Raw genomic sequence first — 24,881 nt, 5'->3', positions numbered from 1 at the left:
GTTTCTATTTACCTTCTTATAATACAAGGTTGGGGGGCTGTCTGTAAGCAAGGACTGGCCTGTCTCCCAAGATCCACTAACCCAGGAATCTATCCTTGAAACAAAGCCCGTTGCCAACTGTGTCCACATATCTATTCAGGGGACACAATCATAGGGCCTAATCACATCAGCCACACTATCAGAGGCTCGTTCACCCGCACATCTACCAATGTGATATATGCCATCATGTGCCAGCAATGCCCCTCTGCCATGTACATTGGTCAAACTGGATAGTCTCTACGTAAAAGAATAAATGGACACAAATCAGACATCACAAATTATAACATTCAAAAACCAGTTGGAGAACACTTCAATCTCTCTGGTCACTCGATTACAGACCTAAAAGATGCAATTCTTCAACAAAAAAACTTCAAAAACAGACTCCAATGAGAGACTGCTGAACTGGAATTAATTTGCAAACTGGATACAATTAACTTAGGCTTGAATAGAGACTGGGAGTGGATTGGTCATTACACAAAGTAAAACTATTTCCCCATGTTTATCCCCCCCTCACACTCCCCACTGTTCCTCAGACGTTCTTGTCAACTGCTGGAAATGGCTCACCTTGATTATCACTACAAAAGGTCCACCCCCCCCGGCTCTCCTGCTGGTAATAGCTCACCTTACCTGATCACTCTCGTTACAGTGTGTATGGTAACACCCATTGTTTCATGTTCTCTATGTATATAAATCTCCCCACTGTATTTTCCACTGAATGCATCCGATGAAGTGAGCTGTAGCTCACAAAAGCTTATGCTCAGATAAATTTGTTAAGGTGCCACAAGTCCTCCTTTTCCTTTTGCGAATACAGACTAACATGGCTGCTACTCTGAAACTTAGCTAATATAGAATCCCGAAGGCTAAAGGACTCCATATTAGAGGGGAAGGGGCCCAGGTTGTGGGATCTGTGTAGTCAAAGCATCTTGACAAACCAAACAGTTACTATAAGGTAAATAATTTTTATTTCTTTGAGTATTTGTCTACATGGACCCCACTCAAAGTGACTGGCAAGCAGTTGTCTCTCTTTGGTAGTAGATGGCAGCAGTCCTATTTAAACAACTACTGTAAGATTGCCCTGCCAAACTGTCCATCACATCTAGAGGCTGTTACCAGTGAATAATGCTTTATAAAGGTATGCATGGAGCTTTAAGGTCTTGTCTATATGAAGAGTTAAGGTGAGGCAAACTGAGGTAGAAATCTACTTCACGCTAGCCTGCCAAGCACTAACTGTCCATGTGGACCCTGCTGCCATGCACTAGACATTCCCTAATGCACTTAGATCTACTCCCATTTCCAAGCGACGTAGACCAAAGTGCACTAGAAACCTTATAGTGCACAGCAGCAGAGTCATTGACTTATAGACTTTAAGGCCAGAAGGGACCATCATGATCATCTAGTCTGACCTCCTGCACGTCGCAGGCCACACAACCTCACCCACCCACTACTGTTATAGACCCATAACCTCTGGCTGAGTTACTGAAGTCCTCAAATCATGATTTAAAGACTTCAAGTTACAGAGAATTCACCATTTACACTCGTTTAAACCTGCAAGTGACCCGTGTCCATGCTGCAGAGGAAGGAAAAAAAAAAAACTCCAGGGTTTCTACCAATATGACCCAGTGGAAAATTCCTTTCCGACCCCAAATATGGCAATCAGTTAGACCCTGAGCATGTGGGCAAGACACAACAGCCACACACCCGGGAAAGAATTCTCTTTACTTACTTAGAGCTCTCGATATTTTCTGCTAGTAGTCACAGATTGGCTATATTCCACTGTAAGCAGGCCCACTATACCATCCCCTCCATAAACTTACCAAACTCAGTCTTGAAGCCAGTTAGGTTTTTTGTCCTCCTGCCCCCACTTCTCCTTGGAAGACTGTTCCAGAACTTCACTCTTCTGATGGTAAGAAATTTTCATCTTATTTCAAGCATAAACTTGAAGGCCAATTTACATCCATATGTTCTTGTGTCTCCATTGGCACTTAACTTAAATAACTCCTCCACCTCCCTGGTATTTATCCCTCCGAAGTATTTATAGAGAGCAATCGTATCTTCCCTCAGCCTTCTTTTGGTTTGGCTGAACAATCCAAGCTCTTTGAGTCTCCTCTCATAAGGTAGGTTTTCCATTCCTTGGATCATCTGAGTAGTCCTTCCACATGGACAGTTTCTGTACCAAATGACTGGAGGATAGCTAATGTAACGCCAATTTTTAAAAAGGGCTCCAGAGGTGATCCCAGCAATCACAGGCCTGACTTCAGTACTGGGCAAACTGTTTGAAACTATAGTAAAGAACAATATTGTCAGACACATAGATGAACATAATTTGTTGGAGAAGAGTCAACATGGTTTTTGTAAAGGGAAATCATGCCTCCCTAATATACTAGAATTCTTTGAGGGGGTCAACAAGCATATGGACAAGGGAATCCAGTGGATATAGTGTACTTAGATTTCCAGAAAGCCTTTGATAAAGTCCCTCATCAAAGACTCTTAAGCAAGGTAAGCTGTCATGGGATAAGAGGGAAGGTCTTCTCATGGATTGGTAACTGGTTAAAAGATAGGAAACAAAGGGTAGGAATAAATGATCAGTTTTCAGAATGGAGAGAGGTAATTAGTGGAGTCCCCCACAGATCTGTACTGGGACCAGTCCTATTTCAACATATTCATAAATTGTCTAGAAAAAGGGGTGAACAGTGAGGTGGCAAAATTTGCCCATGATACAAAATTACTTGAGATAGTTAAGTCCAAAACTCACTGCGAAGATTCCAAGGGGAGCTCCCAAAACTGGGTGCCTGGGCAACAAAATGGCAGATGAAATTCAGTGTTGATAAATGCGAAGTAATGCGCATTGGAAAACATAATCCCAACTATACATATAAAATGATGGGGTCTAAATTAGCTGTTACCACTCAAAAAAGAGATCTTGGAATCATTGTGGATAGTTCTCTGAAAACATCCATTCAATGTGCAGCGTCAGTCAAAAAAGCGAACGGAATGTTCGGAATCACTAGGAAAGGGATAGATAATAAGACAGAAAATATCATATTGCCTCTATATAAATCCATGGTACACCTACATCTTGAATACTGTATGCAGATGTGGTCGCAGCATCTCAAAAAAGATATATTGGACTTGGAAAAGGTACAGAAAAGGGCAACAGAAATTATTAGGGATACGACTTCCGTAGGAGGAGAGATTAATAAGACTGGGACTTTTCAGCTTGGAAAAGAGACTACTAAGGGGGAATATGATTGAGGTCTATAAAATCATGACTGGTGTGGAGAAAGTAAATAAGGAAGTGTTATTTACTCCTTCTCATAACACAAGAACTAGGGGGTCACCAAATGATATCAATAGACAGCAGATTTTAAACAAAGGGAAGTATTTTTTCACACAACGCACTCTGTGGAACTCTTTGCCAGAGGATATTGTGAAGGCCAAGACTAAAACAGGATTCAAAAAAAGAGCTAGATAAGTTCATGGAGGATAGGTCCATCAATGCCTATTAGCCAGAATGGGCAGGGATGGTGTCCCTAGCCTTGGTTTGCCAGAAGCTGGGAATGGGCGACAGGGGATGGATCCCTTGATGATGACCTGTTCCGTTCATTCCCTCTGGGGCACCTGCCATTGGCCACTGTCAGAGACAGGATCCTGGGCTAGATGAACCTTTGATCTGACCCAGTATGGTCGTTTTATGTGGTCCTGCCATTAGTGCTTGGATTCTCACACAGCATGCAGTGGTTACAGTCACCAAGAATGCTGTCCTAATAGACAAATGATACAAAAACCAGGAGAGATAGGAGGACCACGTTTAAGTCCCAGGAAGGGAAAAATTCTTAACAGGTGGAAAAACATATTAAGCCCCTTCAAAAATCTGGTTCCTGTAGGATGGGGAAAAGTCATGTGTCCTTGAACTGGAGGATGGAAGGCAGATATTGCTGCTAGGTGAACCTTAACAGAACTATTTGAGAGATCTGAATGCTTGAGTAATAACAGGTAATCCAGGATAGTAGGAACACATGTATCTATAGTGTGAACATTATAATGAAAAACCCATATTCAGAACAGTGTCCTGGCTCAGAATGAGAATGTTGTATACCTCAGCAGAACATCTGTCTTCCAGGCTTGCATCCAAGCTGTGATACATAGACAGATACTAGAGGTGGGTGTAGAATTAGATCATTGTCCTGCCGTATATCTGGAGTTATTGACAGCTTGATCTGTGGTTGAATTGATAGGTGCACCATCTCTGAGTACCAAACTACTGTGCCCTCTCCGGGGCTGTTAAGATGACTCAAACTCTCTCCCATCTTATTTTCCTGAGGAATCTAGGCATTAGAGGGATCAAGGGAAAAGTGCAGAGAAGATTCCTGTTCCATCAAATCAGAAATACATCTGAGAGGGAGCCTGGAATTCCTTCCATGAAGGAAAACATGAGACATTTGTGGGTTAGAATCGTCGCAAACAGGTTTATCATTGGGGGAGGGGCACTTCTGAAAAACTGTCTGAATGTTTGAGTCCTTGAGGGATTATTAGTGAAGAGAAAAGCATTTTCTGATGAGTTGAGCTTCTAAATCATTCTGAATCCAGGGTAAGTACAGGCTATTAGATTGATGTGTTGCTGAAAACATCATTCCCAGAAGAGAATAGCCTCTTGCTCTTCCCTATCTGTTGACACAGTGCATCACCATTGTGTTGTCTGTCACAACTTGAACTGTGGTGTCCGGAATTAGAGGCGGATACAGCCTGCAACCTACCCAAATGGCCCTGAGTTCTAGTATGTTTATATTTAGTTGGGATTCTGTCAGTGACCATAAACCTTGTGTCTGCAGATGAGCCAGATGTACTCCCCAGCCTTGTCTGGAGGCAACTGTAATCCAGGTGTTTGAGGGAGGTGGAGACAAATGTTTCCCTGACAGATGTTCTGAGGATCTTTTCCCCAGAGCAGTGAAGAAAGGCTGTTCCTGGGAACAACCATGGGCAGATTCATGCTGCGCCGGGCTGGCTGACTAACTTCAGCCAGCCAGGGAGAAGATGAAGGCAGAATCTGGCATGTTTTGTCACCTAAGTGCAAAGGACAAATGACTCAGCTGAGATACAAAATATAATCTTGGTCAAGTCTGTAGCTCCGATAGAAGATGACTCATGGTGTCTAATGTGTCACAAGGAAGCTATGTTCTTATTGACATTGGCTCTAGAAGCATTTCACTATGAACACTAGGAATAAGGGCTGATTCATTTTGATTTATCTACTGAGGAAAGATGAAGTATTCTCACATGCATCCGATGAAGTGAGCTGTAGCTCACAAAAGCTTATGCTCAAATAAATTTGTTAGTCTCTAAGGTGCCACAAGTACTCCTTTTCTTTTTGCGGATACAGACTAACACGGCTGCTACTCTGAAACCTCTCACTGTTTAGTGACTTATTGCAACAACTCTTCTGATATCAGCAAATTGTTGACTTAGGGATAAATGTGAAGGCCTTGCCTGTGTGGGTGAGCCGCCATGACCAAGAGCCATGTCGTGAACACCCTTGGAGCTGTAGAAAGGCCTAAGTAGAATAGTCTGAATTGATATTGAATTTTTCCCCCTACTATAAATTGCAGATTCGTCCTAGGAGATTAAATAATGGAAATAAGGAAGTATACAACCTGTAAATTGAGGGCTATAAACCAATCCATGGGATGTGGGAGGGGATTATAGAAGCATGGTTGACCATTCGGAACCAGAAATAATGAATGACGTTGTTTAGTTGTCTGAGGTCCAGGATAGATTGCCATCCACCTTTCTTCTTTGGAATAAAGAAGTGGGAATATAAACCTCTGCTCAGGAATCCTGAGGACACCTCACTATTGCACCTATATGAAGGAGAGTCTCTATCTCCCGCTGAAGAATGCTCTCATGAGTGGGGTCACCAAAAGAGATGGCAGAGACTGGAACTGACTCATGCAGTATAGGCGCTGCCTCCACTGGCAGCCAGCTCCCCCTCACGCTCCAGCACCTCCCACCTGCCAACTCCTCTCCCTCCCTCCCACCTCTTCCTGCCTGCCTCGGATCAGCTGTTCCCTGGCATGCAGGAGGTGCTGGTGGGAGGGGAAGGAGCAGGGACGCGGCACGCTCGCAGGAGAGGAGGAACTGGGCAGGAAGAGGTGGGGTGGGAAGGGGTAGAGTGGGGGCGAGGCCTGGGGCTGAGCAGGGGTTGAGCACCCCCAGAAAAAGGAAGATGTCAGCACCTTCAAAACACATATATTGAACAAGGAAGACAAGCATTTGCCAAATGGAGGGAGAAAACTGTATAGATTTGAATGAATTTGTCCAGGACTCTTGTCAATATCAAATCACAGTGGAATGCAGTATTGGGGCAACTGAAAACAGAAGATGACTGTATTGATAGACGTAGAAGTGATAGTAGTAAAGGTGGAATGGTACTGAATTGTTACCAAAGTCATCATTCGATTTAGAAGGCAGAGGCTGCCCTCAGGTAGATTTTCCCTCACTTTTTAGCTGGCGCCAGGGATAGTGATCAGTGCCAGAATAGTTTTAAAACTGTGCTCTTTCCTACTATGGGCAGCAGGAGTCACTGACAGTCCAAAGGGGATCTGTACTGGAGGATCAGCAGCGTTGACAAGATGCTAGGTCTCTTTGAACCCGAGGAGACTGGGGATCCACTAGCGACCTTGCGTGAAGGCACCCTCTCTGCTGCATCTAGAGTTACATAGAAGCTATAGGTACAAGGTCGCAAAGGACAATGACTCAGTTCCTTCTCTCACCACTCATAGCAATGAGATGGAACTAAGTGGCAGCTGGGGAGGCCTCACCATCATAGTCTGAGGGGAGGGGACTGAGGACACACAGTGCCCCAACAGACACTGCTGGTCAAAAAGAATCCAATTCTGTGCAGATGGGGCATATGAGCACCTAGAGTAGGATCCATGTGGACAAGGGGAGCCTCAGAACAACACGTTTAAAATTTCTGAGTGTCAGTTTGGAGCCTGTGTAGACAAAGACAAGTCATGTTTAACATCATGTCAAGTGGACAAGGGGGTTTATCCATAATTATGAAACATGATGTTAAACATAACTTGTCTTGGTTTATGCTGACTGCAAGGTCAGTGGCTGGGTATATCTAAACTAAGAAAATGTGTGTTTAACACGTGATAATTAAAACGTGTTTGCTATCATGTTTCAAAACACCATGTATTATTCCAGTGTACACTGCACCTTAGTTAACACTAGTCTTCATGGTCATGTTCGAACATGACCTTATTTTCTAGTGATGAGAAACCTAGTGATGGAAGCTAGTAAAAAAAAAAGGCTCCTAAATGCCACCCACCTGCCTCAATGGGTGGGGGAACTTGATGGGTCCAGCCATCGGCACTAACTCCGTGGGTGCTCCAGGGCTGGAGCACCCATGGGAAAAAATGGTGGGTGCTAAGCACCCACCAGCAGCCCCCCTCCATCAGCTTCTCCCTCTCTTCCTCAGCACCTCCCACCCACCAGTGGCCACACAGATTAGCTTCTTCCCCCTCTCTCCCAGCACCTTCCACCCACTGCGTATCAGCTGTTCCGTAGCATGCAGGAGGCGCTTTGGGGGAGGGGGAGGAGTGAGGGCGGGACACACTCAGGGGCAGAATGGGGCAGGGCTTGGGGGAAGGAGTGGAATGGGATTGGGAGAGGGGGCTTGGGCAAAGGTTGGAGTGATGGCAGGGCCTGGGGCAGAGCCTGGTGGGGGGTTGAGCACCCCTCGGCACTTTAGTGGGACATTAGGAAGGTGGTGCCTCTGGGTCCAGCAGTGAAAGGGGACAGTCCCAGCAGCAAGGGAGAGAGAGGGAGGGAGACTCACCAAGGGACATGAGAAAGCTCCTCCCCTCAGAAGTCTCTGGCACACATTGTCCAGCTGGGGGAAAGGGGTGCTGATTGGCAGGCATTCCCCAGCTATCAGGATTTAACCCAGCATGGAGGCCATATGGAACCTCTTTTGGCTCCATTCCAGCAGCCCACCCTTACCCACCTGGACTGGAAATGGGAATCTGACCTGACAGATGCTACTGGTCTAGCCAATCGTCTGTTTGAGGGTCAGGAAGGAATTTTTTCTCCCATGGGCCAAGTGGCAGAGGACCAGGGAATTTTCTGCCTTCTTCGCAGTACCTTAAAGCCACAGACTGTTAAGTAGGAATGCGCTTAGTACCTAGCTGAGATACTTGGGTGGAGTTGTTTATTCATTGCAATTGATGGCCAGTTTCCAGTGCAGTTAAAAAGGATAAAATGAACAGTTCCCAGAAGTAAAAGGCCTGGGATTGTGATGATGGGCCTTGGGCCCATGGATGAGACCTTGTGGCCTTCATAGACCAAGGTCCCCACACTTCTGCACCCTCTGTCCCACTCACAGGGAGGATGGTACTAGAACTCAGAGAGATGAGTCCTGGGGAGTAGGCTGAGGAGAGCCTACCCCATGTTATGCGTTATATGGTAAGGAGCCCTGTAACCCTCACACTTGAACCAATTAAATGCCTGGTATAGGAGCGAATGGGTGATGGGCAGGTAGTGCCCATCCCATGTTAAAGTTTAATAAAAGTTGAAGCCTGCCACTTAGTTCTATGCAAGTGTCTGCCCTCATTTTTCCACTATGTGTGCATCAAGGACAGGTTGTTCTATAACTGCCCAATGTGAGGTTTCTTGCCCCGTCCTTGGAAACATCTGGTACTGTCTATTGTTGGAGACAGTATACTGGAGATATGAACTCCTAATGTGGACAGATAAGGTAATTCTAATGGTCTGCTAGCAGTTTCCCTTCCCAGGTTATTCTATTGTACAAGTTCCCTCTTCCATTTTAGAGTTCCCTTTCTGGTCTTGGGATTTTTCTGTGACTTGCCCGGCAGAATCCAATTGTAAGATTTTTTCCTTTGAAAAGGAGATCAGAACATAAAATTTCGCTTTTGGAGCTTCCTCTATGGATGGAAGAGGATCAACAAGAGAATCTAAGAAAGATTAGGTGAGGTTAGCTTGGGTTACACTTGGACATCACAAGATCCTCACAAGACTGGATAGCAAGAATCCTAAAGTTATACCTAATTCTTGTGGCAGTTTCAGAGGGAATAACAAAGGGCAACAGATAGATTATTGTGAATTTGGTATATTCCACCATGATATAAACTATACCTTTGATCATTCACCTTTACTTTAAAGAAGATGGAGATTGATGTGAACTGAAACAAAGTCTTAATCTTCTGCATCTCTCTCACGAAATACAGAGTTTAACTAAAAAGTCCTTTTAGCATTAAGCAAATATGTAGAGTGATTAAAGAGCCTAAGAGTTCCATGTACACACAGAAAGCCTTTGCCTACATGAAATAAATATGCCACTCATCAGGACAGAGTGACTCCTTTGCCACTTGTTGACACTGAACTTCAGAATTTTGTTTTTTTCATAGCCTAGTTTAATAAAATAATGGTGACATCATGCTGGCAGCCACTGAAAAAACAGTGATCAGAATCAATTTGTTTGGTAATCAAGTGGCTGCAATAAATATTTCCAGAAGAAATCCATTATAATGCTATACACCATTAGTGAATTATTACAGTAGCTAGTGGATACTTAAATGAATTAGATACCCTAGTGGCATAATTTTGTGTTAATCTGGAATAACCATGTGTCATAATCAGTTACTTGTAAAGAGGAGACTGTCATTAAATGGATTTGGAAAGTCTGATTAGGTAGTAGTCATTCAGAGAAGTGATATTAAGATATCACTTTATATCTTAACTAAATAGTTAAAACTCAGACTTAATCACAAAGGGTTCCAGTCCTGCACCAAGTGAAGTAAAAGGGAATTTTACAATTGATTTAAATGGAAACAGGTTTGAGTTCCATGATGTCCTTCCCCTTGTACCCTCCATCCCTGCTCCTTCAAAAAAGGTTTTTATATATAAACTTAAACTCCTGATAAAAATTATTTAAAATTTGTTGAAAAGGGAAAAAAAGGGGTATGTTGCTGTCTAGTGTTTCCTTTAGATCATGCCTCAACATTTTATTCCTAAAGGAAAGGATGGCAAGGGGGGAAAAACAGCTAAAAAATAAGAATTAGCAAAATACACAAAATAATCTTTATGGACAACACTCATTTCCAGGTTCAGACAAGAACAGACCAGAAAGACTTAAAAGCCTCTCTGATCATATCCTCTTTCTTGATCTATGAACATAATAGCAGACACTACTTTTCAGGAAAGCTCATTCCAAAAAACATTTTATCCATATGAACTAAATCACACTGACTAGAAATATTTTTTCAGAAGTCAGTATATTTACCTCTATCTAAGAGAGAAAGGATTGGTGGTCTGAGTTTATTGATGGCCCATAAATATATACATCTGTTTTGCAGGCACACAGTAATTTACCTCAATTCTTTATAATTAAAGAACATATTTACAAGACTATATCTCTAAAGCAATAAATCCACAAGTATGAGGTTATAATGTGATCACACTTCCTCAAGATACAACAATATTGTTATTTAGTTGGATAGGTTTAGTTTATCCACATAAAAGACCCCAAATGAAATGATTTGTTGTGTAAATTTTATAAAAAATAAAAGAATCCGTTAATATCTTGCAGAGAGATAAGAACCTCAAGAGGAAGGATGATACAGTGGTTAGCCTGCTAGTCTGGAGACCCAGGTTCAATTCCTGGCTCTGCCATAGGTTTACTGTGTGACAGTATGCCTTAATAACCCACCTGTAAAATGTGAGTAACAGTATGCCCTACCTCACAGCATAGTCATGAGGCTATACTAAAGACTGCAAGGCACAGATCCAGTCATAATGGGAACAATGTAAGTGCTTAAGATAGATAGCAACCTCTATGCTCAGTTTTAGCCAGAAAGGGTTTCCCCCCCGAAGTTATAAATTCCTGATTTTGTAGAGAAGGCAGTGGCAGGTATGTGGATTGAGCAATGCTCTGGGAATCAGAAGATTCTGAGCCCTGATGAGGATTCCTTCTATGACCGTGGGCAAATCACAATCCCCTTGTCCAGTTCTGTAAAATGGGGATAATACTTGCCCTACGTATGGGTCGTGTGTGTACAAATTCTGTCACAGATGTGTACTAGCAATAGTGTTATTAAATGCCCTTGGACAATTTAAGGCCATGGTTTGCAACTAAGCTCCTTGGAGTGAAGGGGATATTTTGATTTTCTATGACAGATTATATATGATAGCTAAAGATGGAGGGACTGTAGTTTTGGTACTTGTTGATTTGTATGGAACTTCAGGATCTCTTGTTATTTCATTGCCTTGCATCTATCACGGCTATTCTCTTCCAGGGCAGAGAAAAATGATTCAGCAGAAATTGAACTTCCTCATTGCTATGCTGCAAGAACTCATACTCATTTTCAGGACTGTTCACAGCTTCAAAGATAGTTATTGTTAGCTTGGACCCTTCTTGAATCCTGACATGCCCTGGTGAGGACACTCCATCAACAAAATCACAGTTGTACTGGTCTCGTGTAAGTGATGCCCTGTTGTCCTCATATCCTATTAGGCTGCTCCAGGAAAATGTGTCCAGTGTCACTTATGCCTTCACACTCTGAATTTTTACTTGTCTGCTGTCTTCAGTTGTAAGAAGTCCCTCTATTTTGCAGATGGCAGTGTTCTCTATGAATAGAGAAGAAGCACCCTAAAATATTCACTCTATTGATTACATCTCCATTTTTAAGAGATAAACATTACTATAAAAAATCCCTTAAGGCTCTTGTCTCTGATTGCCTTGTCTTTTTGTTTTGATCTTTAAAGCAGCATGGCATTAGTCTCTTGGTCCAGCAGAAGTAGTTGATGATGAGAGAGGAGAGACTTTATTGCTCATCTTAGATCACAAGCGACCGGTTGGTTTTCTGCACATTGAGTACTCATACTCAGATTCCTTTTACTGAAATGATGAGCAATAGATACATCTAAAGTAAAAGAGCTCTATTCTAGTGATCATTTACAGCTACAACTGCAGTGAGCGGTTTTCCTGGGAATCTGAACTCTAAAGAGAGTCCTGATAGTTACAGATAAAAGATTTGGACTAACCCCTTAGGCTCAATCAATCTTTTGCTAGGAATTCAATCCTTTGCTTCAGTCAGAGGATACAGAGGTTCCTGCCATAAGGGAATATAGTGGGAACCTGTCATATTTAGAGGGCGGACTGCTCCTCTGTCCCCTTTGTGGTCTCTGAGTGCATCCCCCTCAGAGGTTTGTCATTGTGCCTTTATCTATCCCTGCGTGGAATTTCACTGTTCTCCCACTCCGAGACCAGGGCCTGGACTACAATACCCTGTATATTAATCATTATTAACCAGCGGTCCAACTGAGTTTGGGCACTTATGCATCTTCCCCCTGGGAGTCCGTGATCAGTAGCATGAAGTGATAAAAACAGCCTTCTTAAACATGAGTACTGTTTATTTGAAGTAGAAACAAAGCTTTTAGAGAAAGGATCTTAAAACAGTCTGAGTGTCTGTTTTACCACCCCGAGATGGTAACTTCGGTAAGCCTAACTTCTACAGGCGCTCCCAGTGGGGTCCTGTATCTTAGCATGTTCCCCCCAACCCTCCCAAAAAATGACTACCACCTTTCTCTTTAGAGAGAGTTCCTTTTAATTCTGCCAGAGTTCTTTCATTCTTCTGTGTTCACTGGTCTTTTCCTGTCCTGGCTAAAGTCACTTTTGCAGGTTGGCTGGAAAGCAGACTAAAATCATCAAAGCTAATAGTTCTGATATTGTCCCTTAATAACTGTTAAGTGTTTGCTGAGAGGGGCTATCTTGAGCCATTCCTTTCCTTTCTGATTTCCAAGACAACCCTCTACTGAATCAAACCAATATACTCATATAGTATACATCCCAAAACCAAGTATTCATAAATCATCACAGGGCAGCTTCAAATCTGTAACAGATCCCCACTACCAAATACACCAGGGGTCTCCAAACTACGGCCCGCAGGCCACATCTGGCCCGGGGCTTCCATTTGTCTGGCCCTCCAACCAACAGGGAAGAAGCGAACAGCTGAGTAGGCACGCTGAGCAGGCAGGGGGAGGGGCTGCGGGCAGCAGCTCACATGCGGCAGCTGCACAGCTGAGCTGTGCAGAGGGGCGAGTGCCCCTGGGAGCCAGTGTCCCCACAAAAGGGGAGCCAACTTAGGGGAGAGTCGTTGCTGCAGCTGAGCAGGTACAGGGAGAAGCAAACAGGCAGGCTGCAGCTGAGTAGGCATGCCGAGCAGGCAGCGGGAGGGGCTGCCAGCAGCAGCTTGTGCAGGTGGGGAGCAGGTAGCTCAGCTGAGCTGTGCAGAGGGTGAGTGCCCCTGGGAGCCAGTGTCCCCCCAAAAGGGGAGCCAACTTAGGGGAGAGTTGCTGCTGCAGCCGAGCAGGCACGGACCCCGCCTTAGAGTAAAAATACAAGACAGATGTTTAATTACATCTCCAATAAATGGAGTAAAGAAGATGGAAATTAACAATTTCATAATGGTTAAATTTTAACTACAGCACTAATAGAACCAGTCCCAACCGACTGAGTAGAGTGGTGGTGGTGGTGTTTTTTTAAACGATTTTGCATATATTTTGCATATATTTAATTGCTTTCACAGTCACTTCAGCCCGCAAAGCCCCTTCAAAAATCTAATATAGCCCTCCTCTCAAAGTTTGGAGACCCCTGAAATACACAATCACAAATTAGAAATAGAAGCTAGCAAACAAACAGAAGCTGGTACTTGCATACTATATTAATCACTGGTCAAATACCAAAATTAGGTGATAAAATCAATACATTATTTAAAAAGACAAAATGTACAGAACAATGAATAATATTTAACAAGCTTGTCATGTTGTGGCTACTCACCCCTGCGGTGCCTCCACTTGGTCATTCTGGGAATTAGCTCTTTTGACCCAGAGTGCCCTCTGCAGGCTAGTACCTCACTGCCGCTGGCCCCCATGCCCTTTTATCTGGGGTGCTGCCCCTCCAGGCAATAACCCACAGATCTGGGTCTCCTCTCCCTGGGGAACCCCCACCCTCTATCCCCACCTTGCCTCAGCCTATGGGCTACCGCCAGACACCATCTAGCCCCCTTTCACTGGGGCCGACTGCAGTCTGTACAAGCCAGTCATCATAGGCAAGGGAGGTTCTGACCTACTGCCTTTCCCTGCAGCCTAGTACCTCCAGGAGCCATGAACAGGGCCCTGCAGCCTGTGGAGTTGCCGGCCTAGAGCTCCTCTAGCCTTTCCCCAGCCCTGCTTTACTCCAGTACCCTTAGGCTTCCCAGGCAGCTAGGTCCATCCTCCTCCTCAGCTAGAGGGAGACTGTCTGCTCCTGTCCCACTGCCCTCTTATATGGGCCAGCTGGGCCCTGATTAGGGCATGGCCACAGCTGAGGCTGCTTCCCCAGCAGCAGCCCTCTCCCAGGCTGCTTTTAACCCCTCCAGGCAGGAGCAGGGTGACCACCCCGCTACAAAGCTGTAAATAGCATAGTGATAAAAATGCATTCAAAATACCATAGATTAGAGAGATTAGGTGGGATTAAAGAGAAATGTCACTATGCAAAATACCAATACGTGAAAAGGAAGTACCATTAAAAATTACAAATGACTTCCTGCTAAAAAGTGCAGAAGAAAAACTCTCTATACATTTCAGAAGTATGGAAAGGCATCAGAAACAGGCTCTCAAAAAGCAGTGGCTTGCCACAGAATCAGACACAGACAACAACTGAAATATTGGATCAACCAATAAGAACTGGACACCAATAACAAATGAAATATTGGATCAAAATCTACTTTCAGTCACTCGTGTAAATAAGAAAAGAATTTGAACCTTGATGTATTAATTCTTACTTAACTTGTACACACTCAAAGTAAGGTTATCGTAATTGAAAACAAATTCAACATACTGAGGAAACGCTGCATTATATTTTGAAACAAACCTGTTTCTCTCAACCATACATTTATCCCATTGAGCTACTATTGTTGTTTAAACCGTTTTATGCAATGAAGCAAATTTGTCGATGTGTACTCGGCACTGATGGATGCTGTTTTGGTATTGATGAATAAAATAGTGCATTTGTGTTTGAGGATTGTACAGTATTTTCCTACATTTAAAAATATTTCTTATTCATTTATCAGAATACATATGAAATTTCAGCTGAAAAATGTTGTTAGCCAAACCCCACCAAGATGCCAATAAGCATCCACACATTTTTGTCATTCCCTTTGATGAACACCATGCAGACAACATAGCCATCTGGCCAGGGAGAGAGAAATTGTGTAAAAATGAGATATGCGTGTGTAAATAAAATATGGATGAATGAAGCCCTGGAAACTGAGATGAAAGTGAAGCAGAACAGACAAGTAAATCATTCTGATACTTATGTTCGTGCTGAAATTATGTTCCTTTACTTTGTTTTTTTCTGCTGACAGCAGTGCAGGTGACAATACTTTCAATTTTGCTGCTTGACACAAGTGTTGGGGATTTGCAAACAGTTTTAGTTTTGCTGCTGAGAAAGCAAGCTTCACTCAGGAGAAAATGGAAGAAATTTTGTTACTTCCTTTTTAATTACCAAGGAGGCACTCAAATACCATGGTAATGATATCCCTGTAAGTACAAAGATGAAAAGCTTCAACTGCAGCTTCATTTACAGTGGAATATGGGATGGTTTGTGTTTGAATTGAGTGTAGTTAAAGAGAAAGAAACCAAACTTTCCTACATAACTCAAATGGACATAAACTTTTTTGAACCTCAAAAAGTTCAAGCTAACACTCCCCCTTCCCCTCCATGATGTTGCTATACTTCCTGGTCTTAGGCATGGGGAGACAACAAAGAATCTCATATTTCCAGGCTAAATAAAATCAAGAAGTAGAAATCCCACAAGAAAGCCTTATCATGCAAGATTCCGATCCCTTTTTTACATACCAAGAAGGTATGCTTGTTTCTCAATTTCCTTTTTAGGGGTAGTAGGAAAAACCTTCAAAATCCTTCTATTCTCTTCTTTTATTCCTTCTTCAAATGTCAGTTTGTCTTTTCAGCCAGTTAAGACTGACTTGAGGGAGAAGCTGTAATCAATTTTCATTTTTCCTGTAACATATTTACTGCTGTTTCTGTAACAGAAGTATAAATTCAAAGATAAAGGACGGAAAGATAGAAGAAGAACGGTATAAAATTGTATTGCGAGTTCTCTGGAGAAAAGAACGATACTTTTCCTCGACTTTTTCTGAACAGGTGGATTAACGAAGGGCAGGGTTTATTTAATGGATTGGTAGTACTTTACCAGTGGATATTGGGTTGAGATTCTTTATATGTATTTTTAAAATAAATTTATGTCCACATATAACTAGAAGAGGTAGATTTTACAAATAAAAAATTAAATACAAATAATGTAAACAAAAATGGGATTTTAACAATTGGTAATATCTAACTGTGAAATGTGAAAGTCTCCGAATATGCAGTACCACTGGGTCCATATTTCCCAAAACTCACCCCCACAATTTTCCACATGTAATATCCAAATGAAAATTACATACACAAACTGGTAGTTAGACATTGCACAAACAAGTATATGCTCAAAACTGTGGGCTTATCTATATGGCGAGTTAGAGTGCAGAAAGCCAAGGTGTGAATCTACAGTGCACTGGCTTGCTGTGCGCTAACAGGCCACATGAACCCTGCTTCCGCATTGTCTCGGTACACTGCAAGAAGGACAGGAGACTTGTTATGGGTTTTAATCAGGCCACAACTTTATTATATAGATGTCTGGGACTACCTGGCAGATAAAGTGTACAGTGCAGGCAAATCCATGCTTATTCAAATCAATCCTTCAGGGCTTCCACCAGCCCCCCTTTGTTTCCATTCAGGTCCCTCAGCCAACCCAAGGCTTGGACCTTACCATCCACCAGCCTCGTAAGAGGATTAAGGAGGGCTATGAGAAGGGGTGGGGGGGAGGGAGTTGGCTCCCAGCCGTACCAATCATAGGCGTCCCCAACCTCCTCCCACTTCTGTTCCATTATCCAGTACCTCTTTTTAAGTCCTTTACCAGGCCATTTATCTGGTCACTGGCTGCCCTCCCTAGAGAGTACCTCCACTGAACATACACCATAAGGAGGTGTCAATTTGCTTGGCTGCCTCCCCCACAACCCTGCTGGGTTCCCAAACATCTCCAAATGGTCTGTTGCCTAGCAGCCCTACTGGGGAGAAAGAACCCATTGTTCCATGTGTGATCGTCAATCACACAGCAGCTGCATTGTCCTTGACCCGGTACTGCAACAACCTCCCTCTGCGCATAGGCGACCCATTCTCTGGATCCTGGAATTGACCTTAAAAGAAAACAAAATAAACAACTTGTAAGCTGGAGCCAAAAATCCCTATTCCGCCGACCACATCACATTCCAAGGTTCCAGAGAGCCAGCGGCATCTGCTCGGGTTCACTGCTAGCCCCTGGTGCAAGTTTACGAAATCTGTCAAACTGGAAACGAGACAAGGTGTCTGCTATGCCATTATCCATGCCGGCACGTGCTTTGAAGAAGAACAAATGCTGAAGGTTAAGCATTGGAGAACAAACATCCTTACCACCTTCATAACCCTGGGCGATCTGGAAGTTTGGAGACTGATAACCTGTACCATTGCCATGTTGTCGCACCAGAAGCACACCCTTTTATTATCCAGCTCCGATCCCCAAATTGCCACTGCAACTAAAATGGGGAAAAATTCCAAGGTGGTCATGTCACGCACAACCCCGTTGTGTGTCCAAGTGGTGGGTCAGTTTGGTGCACACCATTTGCCTTGATAAAACACCCCAAAACCTATGCTGCCTGCTGCATCTGAGTGGATTTTTAATCCCCCCTTTTAATAATCATTCCTCCCTCCACAATGATACCCCATTAAATCAACTCAGAAAACTTTCCCACACCCCCAAGTCTTCCTTCATCTCTCTAGTGACTTGTATGTAATGGTGTGGACTGGCTATGCCAGCCGTTACCACAGCCAGCAGTGCACCAAACGCCCGCCACAGGGCAACAATCCTGCAAGCAAAGTTCAGGTACCCCAAAATAGACTGAGGTTTTTTTTAGCCCCCAGTGCTCTCTGGAGCAACCCCGATAGCTTCTGAAGTTTATCCTGAGGGAGTCGAGATATTCCCTCCCTGGTGTCCAGCTCAATGCCCAGGTAGGTCAATGTAGTGGAAGGGCCTTCTGTTTTCTCCTCCACTAGGGCTACCCCCAACTTTTCAGCCAGGGCTTCAAATGCGTCCAACCAGTGAACACACTCATTTGACCTGGCTTGCTCTGCGAACAAAAAATCATCCAAATAACGCACCACTTGGTTTAGTCCCGCTGACCGCACCACTGCTCAGTGCAACATTGTACTGAAGTTCTCAAAAGCTGCACAGGATACTGAACAGCCCATGGGCATAGCCTTGTCGAAATAAAATTGCCCCTCAAAACGGAAACCCAACAGGTCAAAGTCCAATGGGTCCACCAGCAGGAGTCAGAAAGCAGACCTGATATCACATTTAGCCATTAGCGCTCCAGGGCCACACACCCGAATGATACGAACAACTTCATCAATGGAGGAATAGCGTACAAAACATAGTGCCAGGTCTATCCCATCATAAGCAGAGCCACCTTGTGGGTATGACAGGTGAGGAATTAATCGGTATATCCCTGGGGTCTTCTAGGGGACCAACCCCAGAGGAAACTGTCAAATGTGCTATAGGCAATTGATTAAATGGCCCAGCTATCCTGCCCTCCTTTAATTCTTGAGCAATGTTTTTCTGAACAATATGTCCCATCCCAGCTACTGACTTTAAATTTTTTGACATCAAATGAAGGGATCCAAAATCCTGCTGTAAACCCCTTCCACAAATATGCCCCATCTGCCCTGTTAGGGTAATCCCATAGGAGAACCCTTAACACATCCGGCCTAATTGGCGTTGGTGCCCGTGCCCATTGTACCACCCTCAGCACGTCCCCCTCCCCAGCTTGTGCTCTGTGTCCCAGACCCTGTTCCACCCACGCCAAACCAGCAGTTGATGCTTGCGCCACTCCCACTCCTGTTTGCTTCCAGCGATCTTCCCTTTCTTCTCTGGCAAGAATGGGGTGAATGGGTCCCAAAACATGTTTAGCAAACATGCCTGCATCTACAGGGGTTGTGAAAACAACCATCATCATTAAATGCTCAGCAAATACTATTACGTGCCTGGGGTCCCTCCCGAGCTTGTTGCAGTATGAACAAACCACTGCCTCAGCCCACGCCGCTTCCTGCAGCCCCCATTGGCCTGGAGTGGCGAACCTCAGCCAGTGGGAGAGGTGATCAGCCGAACCTGTGGATGCGGCAGGTAAACAAACTGGCCCGGCCCGCCAGGGGCTTTCCCTGAACAAGTGGCGGCCCTAGTTTGAGAACCACTGCATTACACTATAGTTTTAGGAGGAGATTTTCAATGGCAGTAATAGGAATTAGGTGCCAACTCCACTTTCAATAGGAGTTGGGGCACCTAACTCTTTTGGGCTTTGGGGGGAAAAAAATCTCTCCCCTTCAATGTGTATGTGTTAAATGATCCATTCACCTATTAGATTATTAAACTACAGTCTCACTTGGACTTTGATCACGATGTTACAAACCAGTACCAGGAGCAAAGCTAAAAGTAGATCTGAGGGAAAAAGCCCACTGAGCAATACCACATACCAACGAAGAATAGAGTCAGTGTCCCTTGTGGTCAGGAAGAGACAGTACACTGTTGTGAACACAGAATATTCCTAATAGAGGAAACTGAAGACAGAATTGTTATCCCTGGATAACATTACTGACTTAATATAGCCTGTCACCAAACAAGGTGACTAAGTTGTTAGGAAAGGGATAGCTTTATACAATAACCAAGATAAGTATTTGCCAGTTGAAGAAATACACCAGATTTATCTGTAAGATAAATCTATGTATCAAAATATCAATGTCTTAGCTATGTAATATCAATGTATGTTCACATCTTACGTAGAGAGAGGAGACATAACTGCTAAAAAATTCTAGGTGAAGAGAGATAATTTGGCATGTTGATGGCAGGTGTTTAAAAGAAATTATGGAGATAGGTAGAAGCAATAAGAGATTTTGACAGAGTGCAAAGCAGCCATGCAGTAATAGCAGACATTTTGTATGGGAGACGAGGCCCATTTTGGGAGTTTACCAATATACTTGTTGTAGGTGGAGAATCAAATCAGGAAAGCACAATAGATGGACCATCGAACATGGCAGATGAAGTGATGGACATCAGGTGGTTTAAGATGTAGGTCAAATCCAAAACACATTCATGTGTCTCTAGAAAGTAATATGAACTTGGCTGTAGCCTGAATCAAATTGTCATCTGTGGCATTACCTATCAAAGAGAGAACATTGCATAATCCTGGAGCAGTAAAAACTAGCGATAGGAAAGTGGACCTGATGCAGTACCGTTGCTACTGATAGGAAAGCCTGGACTGCAAGGTTCAGATATGAATAAAAATGTAAGTTTAGCAGAACTTGGGAATGTTCAGATCTGGGATTTAGGCTGACTCAAAATGTAGACATGGGAGTTAACTGTTAAGTTTGCATGTGGTTGCAAAACTTTCCAGAAATTTGAAGGTGCTCTGTGCCAGGATTTTGGTTCATACCCATTTTTAGTAAGGAGAATTCTACCAGTATTAGAAGAAATAATTTAAGATTTTGGCCAGAAATTGGGAAACAAACTAAACTACTGCAAGTTAGAGATACTATGCCGTGGCTCAAAAAGATACCCAATAAATGACAAATGCCCACATGAAAGCGTGGATAATAAAATTAGATATTTAGGCATCATTGTATCACCTAGATTGGGGGAGATGTTTAACTTAAATATTGAGCCACTAATACAATTATTTACAGTAACCTAGAAAAGTAGACCTTATTGTCATTGACTTTGATGGGTAGAATTTCTGTATTTAAAATAAAAAGAAAAGGAGTATTTGTGGCACCTTAGAGACTAACAAATTTATTTGAGCATAAGCTTTCGTGAGCATCCGATGAAGTGAGCTGTAGCTCACGAAAGCTTATGCTCAAATAAATTTGTTAGTCTCTAAGGTGCCACAAGTACTCCTTTTCTTTTTGCAGATACAGACTAAGACAGCTGCTACTCTGAAACCTGTATTTAAAATGAATATCCTGCCAACGGCTTTGTATGCTATTTCTGTGATTCCCTTTACATGTCCCAAAAAATTCTTCAATAAATTAAAAAGTTAGTCAAATATTCTTATGGTCAAATCAGAAGCCAACTATCAGAACAGAATGGCTGCAACATCCAGTGCAGATGGGATGTCTGGTGCTACCAGACTTCAAGAGTTTTGTTACTATAGGGCAGCACAAATTAGAGTGGTACTGGAATGGATTGCTAATACAGAGAATCCCTCATGGATATTGATAGAACAGAAACTGGTAAACCAAATATCATTCTATAATTCTGTGCTTGATTCATACCCCCAAAAATCTGGCACCCATGAAACATCACCGGCTACATAAAACTGGTTTCATTAATTGGGCATCCATGAGGCACCTGACCAAACAAAAAGAGCAGATCCTGGTAATATAAAAATTAACAGTAGTACTTTCAAACCAGGGCTGAATAAGGAAGTCTTTAGATGTTGTGGCAAATATCATTATAAGCAGAAGAATTTCTTTAGGGATGGATAACCCTTAAAACAAACAGATGTAGCTAACCCCCAAAGAAAAGTATGCTCAATGTGAGTTTACACAGATCGCTTAATTTATTTAAAAACGCTGGAAAGGAACAAACAAAGCTATCAAGATTCCATCTAGAATGTATAATCTTGTGACTGTTTTTAAAGGACAAACTGCATAAAGCTATTAAGTTTCAGCACACAGACTGTAGATAACAGCCAAAAAATGGAATCAGACAATGCAGACAATAAATACCGGCTCCAAGACTAATTAAATAGTGCAAGTTTAGTACTATTTAGTTCACAGAATGTAGGTTTCTCCATCTTTACATAATAAAATAGATAATATTGCCCTGGATATCTGTATGAAATTTAAACAGCCAGGACATCCTTTATACGTGTGATATGGACTGCTGGATAGCAAATGAAAAAATGGAAAATTTATACTATTTATAAGTCAATTTATAATATGGATAAATACATCCTAAGATCAATGAACTTGTGTTTCATCCACTTCAGTTTACTGAATCCTCCGTGTAGATTAGCGAGGTTCAGAGAATGTATCAGTGTTTAGGGATAGGTTTGATAGTTATCAGGGAATATAAATTGACACAGGCTACTAAGCACACCTAACTCCCAAGCCATCACCTTTTTATACAGCAACTTAAATTATACACAATTAAATTTTAGGATCCACAGCTGTAAATCTTTCCACTTTTGTAGCTTCTTTTACTTGGATACTCACTAGACATCAATGTATTACATTTACAGAATGGCATATGGTTAAATTGTTTTGAAATATAGACTAGTGGACAGAATTAGTAACTTTCAAGATCTTACAATTTATAATATTGGTATATTTGTTAACAATAAGTAGAATTAATGTGATCAAAGTCACAAATGCACTGTTGCAGCAAAAATGGTGGATTCATAATAAGACTACCTGGAGGATCTCATGATTTTGTCATGAAACCATGACAAAATAATTTAATTATTTTTATGTGCCCAAATTGGACCAAGAACACCAAAAAGAAATATTGTATATATAAAGGAGGATTAACTAAGCATGTTTTCAACATAGCAATTCCAGTTGCATCCATTATAAAGTAGGTGCACTATATTACACACTTCTTGTGACAAAGCATAAACTTCAAGACTTCAATCTAGTATTTCAGTCTATCCTAACTCAAGCTATTTTTGAACCAGTCAACTGTATGCTAAAATAATTAAATTTGAAATTACTGTTGGCCTATAGGATAGCCAGTGCTCTGGATTACACACCATCTTTGCCCTGTTGAACTCTGCAGAAGCCGAGAACAAAGTGTTTAGAGTGCTTAACTATAGAGTCCACTGTGTGCACACAAATTAATAGGAATCACATTTCCTTACTGTGATATTCAGACAATGCAAAGGACTCGCATAAGACCCAGTATTAGATCTTAAATAGTGCATGTAGCCTTACTCAGGGACCTCACCACTGGAGTGAATTCCATCCTTAAATAGAATTACAGTAACTCTTAATTATGAACAGTTCCTTATGAGTCAATGAAATCACAACGTACAGAAGCTTTGCTGAATAATTTTACTCTACAGAATAGTGAATCAAAGCCATCATATCATATAACTGACACATACAGCAGATAGTTGTGGATGACATCAATAGAATGCATCTGCTGAAGTGAGCTGTAGCTCACGAAAGCTTATGCTCAAATAAATTTGTTAGTCTCTAAGGTGCCACAAGTACTCCTTTTTTTTTTATCAATAGAATTAGTTTACCAATGCGTGAAATGCCGGATCCACAAAAGAAAAATGACTTGAGCAGATGTCTGTCAGTTATTCTGTCTGCTCATTTGTATATTCTTCTTTGGATATTTGTGTATCCACAATGCTACATTACAGTAAATATCAAATATTCCTTTTTGGATGCTACATGCATATTCCATTTATACTGCAAAGTGTTACTAGAGAACACATGTAGAACATGGCAAGGTGATCATTAGAAAAGAAACTTGTGTCCTCATGAAAATTGTCATCTCAGAAATTGAGGATGGACAGCTATCAGGTGTGAGAGAAGTCTAAGCCATTTTTGTCAAAATTCTTTACTAAGTTCTTTAGTTCTTTATGTATATCTAGGACAGAGGAAGTGTGCACTCATCCACATGCTCTCCCTACCCAATGACAGACACTTGGAAAACCAAAGTGCTATACTTTGTTTCCTATTGCCTCCACAATCCTTATACATCATTTTTTTAATAAGCCTGTGAGGTAGAAGAACTAGATTCTATTCCCAGCTGTCTCTCATATTGTGAGAGAGATTTGGGCAACTGCTAATTCTCTCTGTGCTGAAGTTTCCCCATCTGTAAAAATAGGATAACGATACTTCTCTATCTCACAGGGTGTTAGGAGGATAAACTATTAGTGTTTGTAAAGTGCATCATAAAAATTATAGAATCACAGAACTGGAAGGGACCTAGGGAGGTCATCTAGTCCAGTCCCCTTCACTTATCACAGGAATAAGTATTATAGACCATCTCTGAGAGGTTCTTGTCTAACCTGCTCTTAAAAATCTCCAGCGATGGAGATTCCACAACCTCCCTAGGACATTTATTCCGGTGCTTAACAACCCTGACAGTTAGGAAGTTTTTCCTAATGTCCAACCTAAATCCTCCCTTGCTGCAATTTAAGCCCATTGCTTCTTGTCCTGTCCTCAGTGATTAAGAACAATAATTTTTCTCCCTCCTCCTTGTAACAACCTTTTATGTACTTGAAAACTGTTATGTACCCTCTCAGTCTTCTCTTTTCCAGAATAAACAAACCCAGTTGTTTCAATCTTCCCTTATCAGTCATGTTTTCTAGACCTTTAATCATTTTTGTTCCTCTTCGCTGGACTTTCGTCAGTTTGCCCACATCTTTCCTGAAATGTGGCACCCAGAACTGGACACAATACTCCAATTAAGGCCTACTCAGCGTGGAATAGAGCAGAAAAATTACTTCTTGTGTCTTGCTTACAACACTCCTGCTAATACATTCCAGAATGATGTTCAGTTTTTTTGCAACAGTGTTACACTGTTGACTCATATTTAGCTTGTGGTCCACTATGACCCCCAGATCCCTTTCTGCGGTACTCCTTCCTAGGCAGTAATTTCCCATGTTGTATGTGTGCAACTG

The sequence above is a fragment of the Lepidochelys kempii genome, chromosome 9 (assembly GCF_965140285.1).
Source record: "Lepidochelys kempii isolate rLepKem1 chromosome 9, rLepKem1.hap1, whole genome shotgun sequence".
NCBI lineage: Eukaryota > Metazoa > Chordata > Testudines > Cheloniidae > Lepidochelys > Lepidochelys kempii.
Note: the sequence above shows the minus strand (reverse complement) of the source record.